The 12297-nt window shown below is 37.3% G+C and overlaps 1 protein-coding gene across 1 annotated transcript in view; it reads left to right on the top strand.

The window, feature by feature from the left end:
* Positions 1-12297, top strand: part of LOC140492257 (matrin-3-like) — a 92915-nt gene that overhangs the window by 21368 nt on the left and 59250 nt on the right. The window lies entirely within an intron of this gene.

Here is a 12297-nt window from a genome sequence, read left to right as displayed (position 1 = left end):
TTTTCTAAGTCATTACTTTTTGGATCTATTTTAAGATATGATTTTATTTTCGCGTGGACAGTATTTAATCAGTTTTCCTGACGTTATAAGTCATATTTTCACATAGGTGACATCATCCACTTGAACTTTATTCTGTCAAGTGGTAGCAGAAATCATTTTCAAAGCTCCCACTATTTGAGATTTGGTGTTCAAAATAAAATCTGGCATGTTTGACTTTTTGACAGTTGATATGACTGTCTTTATTTTCCTGTTCAAACTCTCTTTTTTTTATTCCAACCTTCTCTCTTTGACCCCCTGTCAGTCTTGCATCTCCACTCAGTGTTTCTTCCCTGTGCTCCTTAGCATAGGTTTACTTGCTTACCAAAAACTGTAGTTTCAGTTACAACAGGATCCTGGGTGTTGTTTTCCTTGTTTTGCCTTGCAAATTCATGGGCAGTGGGAGAAATGTTTGATAAATAACCAAAACTTTGCAAAAGCAGTCAGTTATACATTTAAAAAGAAAATTGGGTGGCTGGCATCTAGATTTCTGCCACTCTAATTACATGTTTCATGGTTTACAAATGTAAAGAGAATGCAATTGTGAATTTCTGTTTACAATGAAGCATTTATATTCTATTATGAGATTTTAGCATAAATCCAGATCAAGTTGAACTGTATTTGTCCCTGAATCTTTAACTTTGCTTCATAAGCATTTGGCTTCTAAAAATTAAATGCTTTGAGTGTTAACTCCATAAGTTGTTGAGGAGCCAGTGGTGACAATTTATCACGTTAATTGACAAATTAATGGTAAAACTGAATCCATCGATAAAGGTAAGTGATTATTACCTTTGCATAAAAGTAATCGATGAAGTCTGCATAAAAAATGTCTCACTTAATTTCAAATCATAGATCTAAACATTGTTGGTAGTAATAAATGGTGCATTACTACATCTTCAGTGTTTTGTTGCAAGGGCTGGAGTCTGCTGGTATTCCAATCATTTATAATAAATATCCAATAATCTTAATATCTGTTTTTAAAGTTGTATTTTACTGTTTCAATGATTATGGAAAAAGCAATATTTTTTATAAAGTCGAAATAATAGACTATCCATTGTCAAAGTCATTATTTGATAGAAATATAACCTGCGATTATAGATATCCTTACATATTAAATTTATACAGGTGGGAATATTTTTCTTAAAGACTGAAAATGTGCTGTATAACTCTCTAAGATGCTAAGAAAGGAATGGATTTTTTTCTTGACATTTTTGGTACTACTGTGTAGTGTGCAGCCAAATTACAGAAAGGCTAGTTTAGAAAAGATTGTGTGATCGCATAATTCCATATGAAATTGGAGCATGAGTTGACCCTTCTCGTTTATTGATTTGATAAAGTTGTGGTCTTGACTACTTCACCGTCTAAGCCCAATAGCTTTGACTCCCTTTTTATTGAATAATCACTAATGCATTCCTAAAATTATATAATGACTTGCCCTACACTCCTCTCTGGTGAAGAGAACTCCATATACTAATGATACTTTAAGAGGGGAAGATTATTCCTCAAGTCTAAAGAGGACACCTTTTTTTGAAAAAAATAGAGACCCCTGATTCTAGAATCTCATGGTATTCTCTCTTTCAAGTCCCCTCAGAATCTTTTATGTCTCAATAAGATCACCTCTTAATCTTCTCAATGCTGATGGATAAAGGCCTATCCTTTCCTTTTAGCCCCTTCATCCCAGAAATCAGTTGACTGAATCTTTTCTGAACTGCTTCTGATGCAGTTATATTCTTAAATAAAGAGACCAGTGCTACATGTACTGAACGTCACATTGTCATGAAGTTCTGCAGTTTTCTTTTTCTGCCCCTGTTCAACTTGGCGATTGAAACCGTACTTTTGTGACCTGCAATGAGGTGTCTTAAAATTATTCATGCCCAATTTGCACAAAATATGCTTGTCCACAATATGTGTGTGTGAAGGAATTACTAGGTTTTTGTTTTCTTATTCTTCAATTTCACCCCCATTGTTCCTTTGTCGGTATTTAAGATACCAATCCTTTCTCTCCATTTTGTTTTTCATAATAAGTGGAAGATCTCTAAATCCTGTTTATGGAAATGTTCTGTATAGTTCAGTAGGTGTTGCTGAAAACTGTAAAATGTAACGTAATTCATTCATGGGATGTGGGTGTCGCTGGCTGGGCCAGTATTTATTGTTTGTCCTGACTCGTCCTTCACAAGGCAGTGGTGAGCTCCTGTCCTGAACTGCTGTAGTTGATTTTAACCAAACAAAAATTTGAAAGTGTTGGTTAAGGTGCACTGATCACTTGGCAGTTATCCTTTAACAAGTCTATAGAAAAAAAATTATTGAAGCCTTTATTCAGCACTTTGTTCCAAACATCATTTGACCAAACATTTCTTTTATTCCCTCCTTTATGTATTCCTTTATAATTTGATAGAAAGCGCACACTGAAATATTATTAGATTCAATGAATCGATTTCATATGTATCGTTAACTATTAAATATTCTTTATGTTATATACATTAAATGTTATGTCCTTTAACTACTAAATTCTACAATTCTTATGCACTCCTTCAACCTGTGTTCTCTGTAGATGGCTTTGTGACAGTAACTTCTCCATCTTCTGTCTGTCTTAATTTCATACAGGTTACTGTATAGATATTTGATGATCTTATGTAACGCTATTTCCTTTTTTTAAAATTTCTTTCACTTTCCAGAAACAGGGCGAAAGAATTAAGCTTAAGTCTCCCCAAGATTTTGTACCCGTTGACAACTACAAAATTCTTGTTGCTCCAACATCTTAGTTGATTATGATCTCTCTTTCCATCTTCAGTGTCCTGTTTTAAGCTTTCAGTACCTTACCTTTAACTGCTATGTGACTTTTTCCTGAGCCTTGCTGGCTTGACATTGGACTTGAAAGCTGTTTTTCCTCTCCCGTTCTTTGCTGTGAAACCTTCCTGCCATCTTTGAAGTACTTTGCAGTCCATCTTGTGGATGGAGCTGGTAATTATCTACATAAAATTAATTATGTGTCACACTGTTGATTATAAGGGGGAGGGGGTGGAGGCTTATAACATGTAGATTCATGAGTAGTCAAGCTCCATAACAATTAACGGTGCTGGATTGGAAGGAAAGTCACTGATGAGATACGACTGGATAGATCAGGTCATAGTAGACAGGGTAGTTGTGGAGGGGTGTTTTCTGACTGGAGGTCAGTGCTGGGACTTGCGTTCATAATACAGCAAACGTTGTTTTATCCAGCAGGTTATGAACAGGCACTCCTGATTAACCAGCAAAAATTACATACCTCAAATGGTTACTATGTTATTCTGTCCGATTATTATAGTTTTAAATGTATTTACCTCCACGTAAATATATTTGTTGTTCAGTTGAATGGCCACATGAAGTATCAACAGTTGATTCTATTTTGAGTCAATTTCTCCTCAAATACCAAAATGTTCTGCAGTGCCTGAGCAGTCAGTTACAGGTGTGAGAGAGAAGGCTCTCTGTTCGTAAGTTTTATTTCAGGCAAAGTTGCATGGTTATTTAAGTGATTTATACTGTAAATCAAGTATAATAGTGCTGTGTGGGTCTTTTCCCCAGGGTGGAAATTTCAAATACTAGTATAGACAGTTTTAAAGTGAGGGAGAAAGTTTTTAAAGGACATGTGCAAGGCATTTTTTTTTACATTGGGTGATATGTATTATACATTTCTATTACTTAGTGTGTGTTTTGACATTGTTAATGCCTCAATTATCTGGAATATTTGAACAATCAGCATAGTTCTGATCCCATAGGTATCACATGAGTTTATACATGAATGATTTGGGTGGTCTGGAATGGTGGTCTGATTAGTGTTTTCTGCAGAAGAATGGTAGAGGTGTGGATAGTAAAGAAAGGTATTAAGGGACACAATAGAATATAGATCAGTTGAGTGAAGGAGTTACAGGCAGAATTTAATCTGGACCAGTGTGGGGTGATGCAAATTGTGAGATCAAATGCAAAAAGAAAGTATACAGTAAATAACAGGACCCTTATGAGCATTGATATACAGAATGATCTTGGTGTAAGTCCATAGATCCATGAAAGTGGCAATACAAGTGGATAAGGTGGTAAAGAAAGTGTAAGACATGCCTTCATTGGCTGGGGTATTGATAATAAAAGTTGGCAGGTCACATTGCAGATGTATCAATTTTTTAGTTGACCACATTTGACTATATGCAGTTCTGGCCGCAACATTAGAAAGGGTTTGGGGGCTTTGGAGAGAATGCAAAAGAGATTTACCAAGTTGCTGCCTGCATCGGAATGTATTAGCTGTCAGGAAAGGTTGGACAAACTTAGATTGTATTCGTCAGAATGTTGAAGGCTGAGGGGGCGTTCTGATGGAATATGTTTAGTTAAGAGGCATGTTTTACATGCAGGCTGCATCCTGAGTTTTGTTAATAGAAAGTTCAAAACATAAAACCTATAAATGAGTTGCTTTCTGCACAATTTTGGTTTGACTTGATGCCCTATGAAAATGCTCAAGAAGATCTATTAATATAGAAAATAAACGTGAGCAGAGAGCCTTTAATATGTTTGAAAATCTCTGATAAGAAACTGGAGGTTTGTTTTTTGTTACTATTTGGTTAAGATTTACAGCTAGCCACATTTAAGAAAATCTATCACAATTGCTGAAGCATTGTATTTAATGGTGTTCTTTTACTTGGCTACTGACTCTGTTTTCCAGTTGGTTTGGTTTCTTGCCATCATATTTGGTTGATATGGAGGAACTGGCAGGAAGCGGAATAGAAAATATTTAAATTTTCAACAGTACTAGTTTGAAGGAAATTGATGCATGATAGTTCTTTTGTAATGCAGCCTATGATAATACTGTCCGGAGAATATATCCATTGAGCTTCATGTACTTAATGATTAAAATCCTAGTGTTTACTCTACTTGTCATTTCCAGTTCTATATATTTATGTTTCAGTTCTTATGTAATTATCAAGAATATTATGTTTAGATTGATATCTAGTTCATATCTGAAGTACAGAAGTTTCACATACGATAAATAACTTTGAATGTTTGGTGACTTGCTGAGTAAGCAAGTGCATATCTCATAAATATATATGTAGGATGAATGACAGTTTCTGTTCTTTTAACCAAGCGAAAATTGATTGTTAGCCAAAGCATAGGACAACTACATTCCTTTGAATTGTGTTACAGATCTTTAATGTCAGTTGGAATAGATAGAAGGGCAGACATGCTATCAAACCTGCTAATTTGTTACGAGAACTGTAAATTAATGTGAATAATACCTTTCAAAGTTTTGCACAAGATTCAAATTCTCCATCAGGCATAATTGTTAATTGCTATCAGTCTCAGAGATTTTGGAATGCTGGGAAGTATTGTGTTCAAGGCAGAGAAATGTTATGAAGAAACTTTGTGACATTTCTTCAACATTTCATGTTCTGTATTTTTTTAAAAACTCAAATGGTTTAACAAACAAATTCTGCACTTGTGTGTGAAATCCCTGTATAATTTTAATTCCCCTGAGCCCACATACCAAGTATTTTCTGTAGCTGAAATAAGGACAAATATTAGAAGGTCCTGATTTTTGTTCCTGGGTCAAGGTATAGAATCTGGACACTGTCGGGTGGAATTGTCAAAGTTTCGGTTTCTGCTCCATTCTTGATTCCTGTGTTATCTTTGTCTCCCTCCATAATACTAGCAATGGTATAAACACACAACTTTTTTCTATCTTCCTAGTCGTAGTATCACTTTAACATGTCACACTCGCTGTTCTTTTCCTATCTGGCATGCTCACTACATACTTCACATAACTTTCATTTTAATTTGAGATCTGGTAAATTTTGCTTTCAATGGTTCACCAGAGACAGGTAACAAAACTGACATTCCCTGACAAAACATATGCTTTGCCACCTTCTATCTCATCTTGCTTTCCTTGTTTGCTAAGCAACTTCCAAATGCCTTTTTGATAACTCCTAAGTTTTAGTAAAATGTCCCTGGAAATTTGGCATGTAGGTTGGGATAATCTCTTACATTTGGTTTATAAACCCTACTTTCATTAATTTCAAGGGCCCTTTCACCTGATGCCTGTATATCAGTTTAAAGTAGTGTCCTGTGGATTCATTAGGGATGTCCCTAATCAAAAACAAGAAGACTCCTTTATCTCCATCATTCCTGACATTAGGCTCTAATCCAGGAGTTTAACATTTGATGCAATCTTTCTGATGCTTTTTGCAACTGTGTGTAATAAGATGAACATGTAAGTTGTTTTATTTCTCAACTACTCATTTCTTTGAAAATTTATAGCAAAAATTTGAACCTTTATCTGATTGTATTTCTTTGGATCAACCATTTTGAGTGAAAAAATATTGAGCCATGGTAGAATCAAAGTCATCCTCTGAACTGCTATCTCTTCATTCTTCCTTTATCTTAATCTTCTCTTCAACCTAATCATATTGTCTAATTTCTGTCTCCCTCCCTCAAGTTCAAGCTTTCAGACTTTGTTTCTCTTTTTCTTTTGCTTTCATCTCTTTCTAATTCATCTTTTCATTTTTTTCTTTTTACTGCTCTCCAAGGTTTGTCCATTTGCAACTGAATGTTAAGTAGTTCTAACTGATACATGAGTTTCATGTTTCTTTCCTTTCAATTGTAAATGCTGGCTAATAACTTTTAATAATATTGTTCAAGTAATTGGCAACAATCCAAGCCATTTTAAAATTCTAACCTGCATAATATACTTCGCAGTAGTGCCTGCTTTTATGTCCACCTATGTACTGGTTTCTTTCAGGATTCGCAGGTCAATCTTAAGCTCAACTATGTTTGATCCTGGATGGGCCTTTACTTTGCTCTTGTCCAGTATTACCATCAGCTAGGAGAAGTCAAATTCCAGCATGCAAACTAGCTTAATAGGCCCTAACGTTTGTAAAACCTGGGGATAAAAGTTACTGGTCGCATTTAGACATTTTCCAGTGTACTTTTTGCATAATGGCACATCTTTCAAGCAAGGAAAACAAAGTATGAAGTAGATTAAAGTAGACAAAAAGATGAGAAGGATTCATTGTAAATACCAGAAAACTATTCAGATTCACTGTGTTCCTTTTATCCATACAAACTTTAAAACCTCAGTGTGATGATGTAAAACTATCTCCACACTGAAGCATCTTGCATGGGGTGGTACACCTGGTTTCTTTTTAAGAGTATTTCTGTGCATACACTAGATGCTTTTTCTTCAGCTCTCCCTCCTCCTCTGACACCTAATGCAAACTGCAAATGAAACTCTAACTTCAGAGTTAACACGAGTTCTCTGCACGTAGTTTTCAAAAATTTTGCAGGATTTCTGACTCTGGAGTTTAGCGTTCATGTATCCACACTCTTGCTTTTTCTTGCATACAGATGTGATGTTTCGATTTTTCTGTCTTCACGTGCCCTTCGACTGCAGGCACCAGCACAGATTTTTTTGCTTTCTTTCATCGGGCTACTAAGCCCCATCTCTTCGCTTCAAGAGATTGCAAAATTTCAATAAACTGTATGTAAATAAGCAGGCTTTCAGAATTCTTAGCAAGCCCACAAGAGCAATTTTTTGAAATGAGACTAGTTCCAAGCCTTTTGCTTCTTAACAGAGATAATACAAAATATAAATTAAACTTAAAGTTACACGTTGTTCTGAACACATTTTGCAGCGTTTACTCAAGATCTGCTTTTAAAAACCTTGTTGTTAAAATGTCTCAAAGCTGTGGGCTTAGAAAAGGGTGATTTTGGTTTAGCATTTCGTCCTTAGCTAATCTGTTTCCTGATAATAGCAGTTGGATAATAGGAAATAAGTAGAGGTTATACATCCTGATAATATTAGAAGATACAATGCCTTCCGCTGGACTACTGCTGTGCTACAGCATGAAGGTGATTTATCACAGAAATGAATGGAAAATCTGCTTACATCATTGTCCAACCTGACTTGTATGAAGTTTATTTTTTAATGTTAATAACCTATTGTGACTCCTCAATTTTCATTGCTTTACCATTGCTGGCCATTGTCTTCAGCTTCCAAGCCCTGAGCTCTGTAAATCCTTTGCTAAACCTTCCTGTGTCTCTACTGTAAGCTAGTCCTTCTGCTTCATTTGACCAATATTTGATATTTGTCCGAATCTTTCTTAATGTCTTTGTTTCACAGTTCTGTGCAAAGGGTCTTAGGAGACTTTAAGAGCCTTTAGAATTTTTTCTAAAGGATTATAAATGTCCAGGTTTATTCAGTACATGGTATCACTGCTTATGGTTGATTGATAACATGTTTGCATGTCTAATTTTTCTTTAGTTTATTCCTGCCATACCTGGTCTGATGAGGATTTATAGATGTATGAACATTGTTCACATTGATACAATTTGTGGAAAAATACTGTTCAGTCTGATTGTGATCTGATCCTGGCAATTAAACTGGGCCTGACTATAGCTTCATATGATGTGTACAGGCACTCTGAGGTGCAAATGGGTTCTGTTCTCAAGTCCATTCTCAAGTCAACTTGTATGTAAGTCAGAACAGCATGCAGGATAATATAAAGTAGTTATTCTTAAGTGCAGGAAATGTTTGTATGTTGGATATTTAAAATTACACCCTGTATAGGATCATGTTTGTAAGTATGAGCATTTGTAAGTCTGGGAGCATCTGTGCTGAAAATTATTTTCCTAGCCTTAAAATAGAAACTGAGTAAATATATGAGGATTAGCTGTTGAAAAGTCATGTCATGTTAGAGTGATGCCAGATCAGTGTTGAGACTACATTCCAGATTCCTGTATGAGAGAGTGCCCAGAGTCTGTTTCCTTTTGAGAATATGCAATCTATTTCATTGCTGATTTAGAAGACATCTTTTCTTGAATACTGCTATTGTATCTGCTTCCACTAGCACCTCTGATGGCACGTTCCATGGAGTTGCCACCTTTGTGTGAAAAACTTGTCTTGCATGTCTTTTTAACTTTTTCTTTGTTCCCCCCCCCCCCCCAGCACTTTGAAGCTGTGTCCCTAAGTAATGAACCCCTCCATCTTGGGGGGGAAAGCCTCATACTTCCAAATCTGTCTATGCCATTCACAAGTTTACACACTTCTCTCACATTGCCCCTCAATCTCCTGCATTCCAGTGAAAACAGTTGCTAACTGAGTTCAGCATTCTGCTTTCATTCTCTTAATGCCTGTGTTCCATTATGAAACAAAGGTTTCTTTAATTTGTGATATCTCAGAGATTAATCACCTGATTAATTACTCTTCGGGAGGGTTTAAACTAATTCAGCAGGAGGATGGGAACCTAAATTAAAGTTCCAGTATACAGGAGGTTGAGTAGTGAGGTCATAAATAAGGTTTCAAGGTCGCAAGAGGACCACCGGCATTTAGGATGTTGGTTTGAAATGCGTCTACTTCAACATGAGCATCCGGAATAAGGTCGTGAACTTGCACAATGGGTTGGTACCTGGGATTTCGATGTTGTGGCCATTTCAGAGACATGGATAGAGCAGGCACAGGAATGGTTGTTGCAGGTTCCAGAATTTAGATGTTTCAGTAAGAACAAAGGAGATGGTAAAAGAGGGGGAGATGTGGCATTGTTAATCAAGGAGAGTATTAAGGTGGCAGAAAGGTCATTTGAGGACTCACTTGCTGAGGTTAGAAACAGGAAAGGAGAGGTCACCCTGTTGGGAGTTTTCTGCAGGCCTCCAAATAGTTCCAGAGATGTAGAAGCAAGGTCAGCAAAGATGATTCTCGATAGGAGTGAGAGTGACAGGGTAGTTGTTAACTTTCCAAATATTGACTGAGAATACTGTATAGTTCAAATACTTTAGGTGGGTCAGTTTTTGTCCAATGTGTGCAGGAGGGTTTCTTAACACAGTATGTGGACAGGCCAACAAGGGGCAAAGTCACATTGGATTTGGTACTGGGTAACGAACCCGACCAGGTATTAGGTTTGGAGGTAGGTGAGCTCTTTGGTGATAGTGACTGCAGTTCGGTCATATTTACTTTAGCGATGGAAAGGGATAGGTATATACTGCAAGGCAAGAGTTATAGCTGGGGAAGAGCAATTAAGATGCTATTAGGCAAGTTTTAGGAAGGGGAAGGGAATGTGCACAATTGAAATGTGGAGCTTATTCAAGGAACAGCTACTCCATGTCCTTGATAAGTATGTAACTGTCCGGCAGGGAGAAAGTAGTTCGAACAAGGGAGCTGTGGTTTACTAAAGAAGTTGACTCTCTTGCCAAGAGAAAGAAGAAGGCTTATGGTAGGATGAGACGTGAAGGCTAAGTCAAGGCCCTTGAGAGTTACAAGTTAGCCAGGAAAGACCTAAAGAGAGAGCTAAGACGACCCAGGAGGGACATGAGACGTCATTGGTAGATAGGATCAAGGAACATCCTAAGGCTTTCTATAGCTATATTGAGAATGTGTGTAGGATATAAGCAGGCAGGGAAAGTGTTAAGATTTGAGTGTTGTGAAGCAAGAGGTTTAGCTGAGCATGACTCAGATCAGATAAGAACTTAGTTAACAATGGGACGCCGGAGGCAAGGGTAATGGGTTAATAAGGTGGAAAAGCATTCATTATGTAGAGCTATTTAACAAGATGAGGTAGCATTCAGTATGTAATGTCAGTTAACAAGGTGAAAACCATTCACAAGGTTAACAAAATTCATTGTGTAACAGCAGATGGCTTAATCTTTGTTGATGCTTGCTGATTATAACGGTCACCCAATTAATATGTATGTTGCCTTATCTGGATGCTCCTCCTTGTAAGATGACTATATAGTTCATTGAGAAACTACTCTTCCAGAGAAGACTGTGAACTCATGTCTCTGCACATGGGCGATTGTTCTCTCTTCTTCAAGGGCCCCGAAGATGAAAGAGATAAAGCCATACTGTCTCTCTGAGCGTTTTGCTTCAACTGAGGAGGGTGGGGGGTGGATGTGGGAAGACAATATCAGGAATAAAAGAATGACCAGAGTAAGATGAGGGCTAATCAAGGATAGTATTGGGAATTTAGATGCAGAAGTGCTAAACGAATATTTTTTGTCACTGTTCGGACTAGAAAAGGTACCCTTTGTTGAGGACAATACTAGGAAACGGGCTACGAGAATACAAGGGATTGAGGTGCACCAGGAGGATGTGTTAGCAATTCTGGAAAGTATGAAAATAGGTAAGACCCCTGGGCCGGATGGAATTTATCCTAGGATTCTCTGTGTAGCCAGGGTGGAGATTTCAGAGCCTTTGACTTTGATCTTTGTCTTCTTCATTGTCTACAGGAATAGTGCCAGAAGACCGCAGGATATCAAATGTTGTTCCCTTGTTCAAGAAGGAGAGTAGAGACAACCATAGTAATTATAGACCAATGAGCCTTACTTCGGTTGTGGGTAATGTGTTTGAAACGTTAAGAGATAGGATTTATAATCATCTAGGGAGGAATGAGTTGATTAGGGATAGTCAACACGGTTTTGTGAAGGGTAGGTCATGCCTCACAAGTTCTTTGAGATGGTGACCATACAGGTGGATGAAGGTGAAGCTGTATATGGATTTCAGTAAGGCGCTTGATAAGGTTCCCCACAGTAGGCTATTCCACAAAATATTAGGAAAGGCTGAGGGACTTGAGGCTGTTTTGTTAGAGAGAAGAAAGATGAGAGGTGACTTGATTGAGACATATCAGAGGGTTAAATAGGGTGAACAGTGAGAGATTTTTTCCTCGGATAGTGATGGCTAGCACGAGGGGACATAGCTTTAAATTGAGGGGTGATAGATATTGCACAGATGTCAGAGGTAGCTTGTTCTGAGAGTAGTAGGGGCGTGGAACGGCATGCCTGCAACAGTAGTAGACTCACCAACTTCATGGGCATTTAAATGACAATGGATAAATAAATGGATGAAAATGGAATAGCGTAGGATAGATGGACTTCAGGTTGGTCTCACAGGTCAGCACGACATCAAGGGCCGAAGGGCCTCTACTGCGCTGTAATGCTTCCTGTTCTATAAACAATACAAACTGACCAGATTTCATCCTATGGTCTGACAATCATCTGGTATCGTAATAAATGTAGAGTGTTGGTCGGGATTTGAGTTAATTGAATTTAAATGGTGTTGTGAGTCTTAACGAAACAGGGAAGAGAAGACTCTGGATATCAAACAGGAGTGTTATGAAGTTTGGTGCACAGACTGGATTTTCAAATTGGCTTTAAATGTTGCTGGGATTTTTCTGGAAGTAAAAGACTTAAGAGTGGATTATTTGAAATACTTAACTAATGCAAAATTAAGAGTGTTAGCAGATAGAGTCATAGAGA

This window comes from Chiloscyllium punctatum, chromosome 20 (genome assembly GCF_047496795.1).
Source record: "Chiloscyllium punctatum isolate Juve2018m chromosome 20, sChiPun1.3, whole genome shotgun sequence".
NCBI classification, from domain to species: domain Eukaryota; kingdom Metazoa; phylum Chordata; class Chondrichthyes; order Orectolobiformes; family Hemiscylliidae; genus Chiloscyllium; species Chiloscyllium punctatum.
The sequence above is the reverse complement of the archived record's forward strand: the minus strand, read 5'-3'. Positions and strand labels throughout refer to the sequence as shown.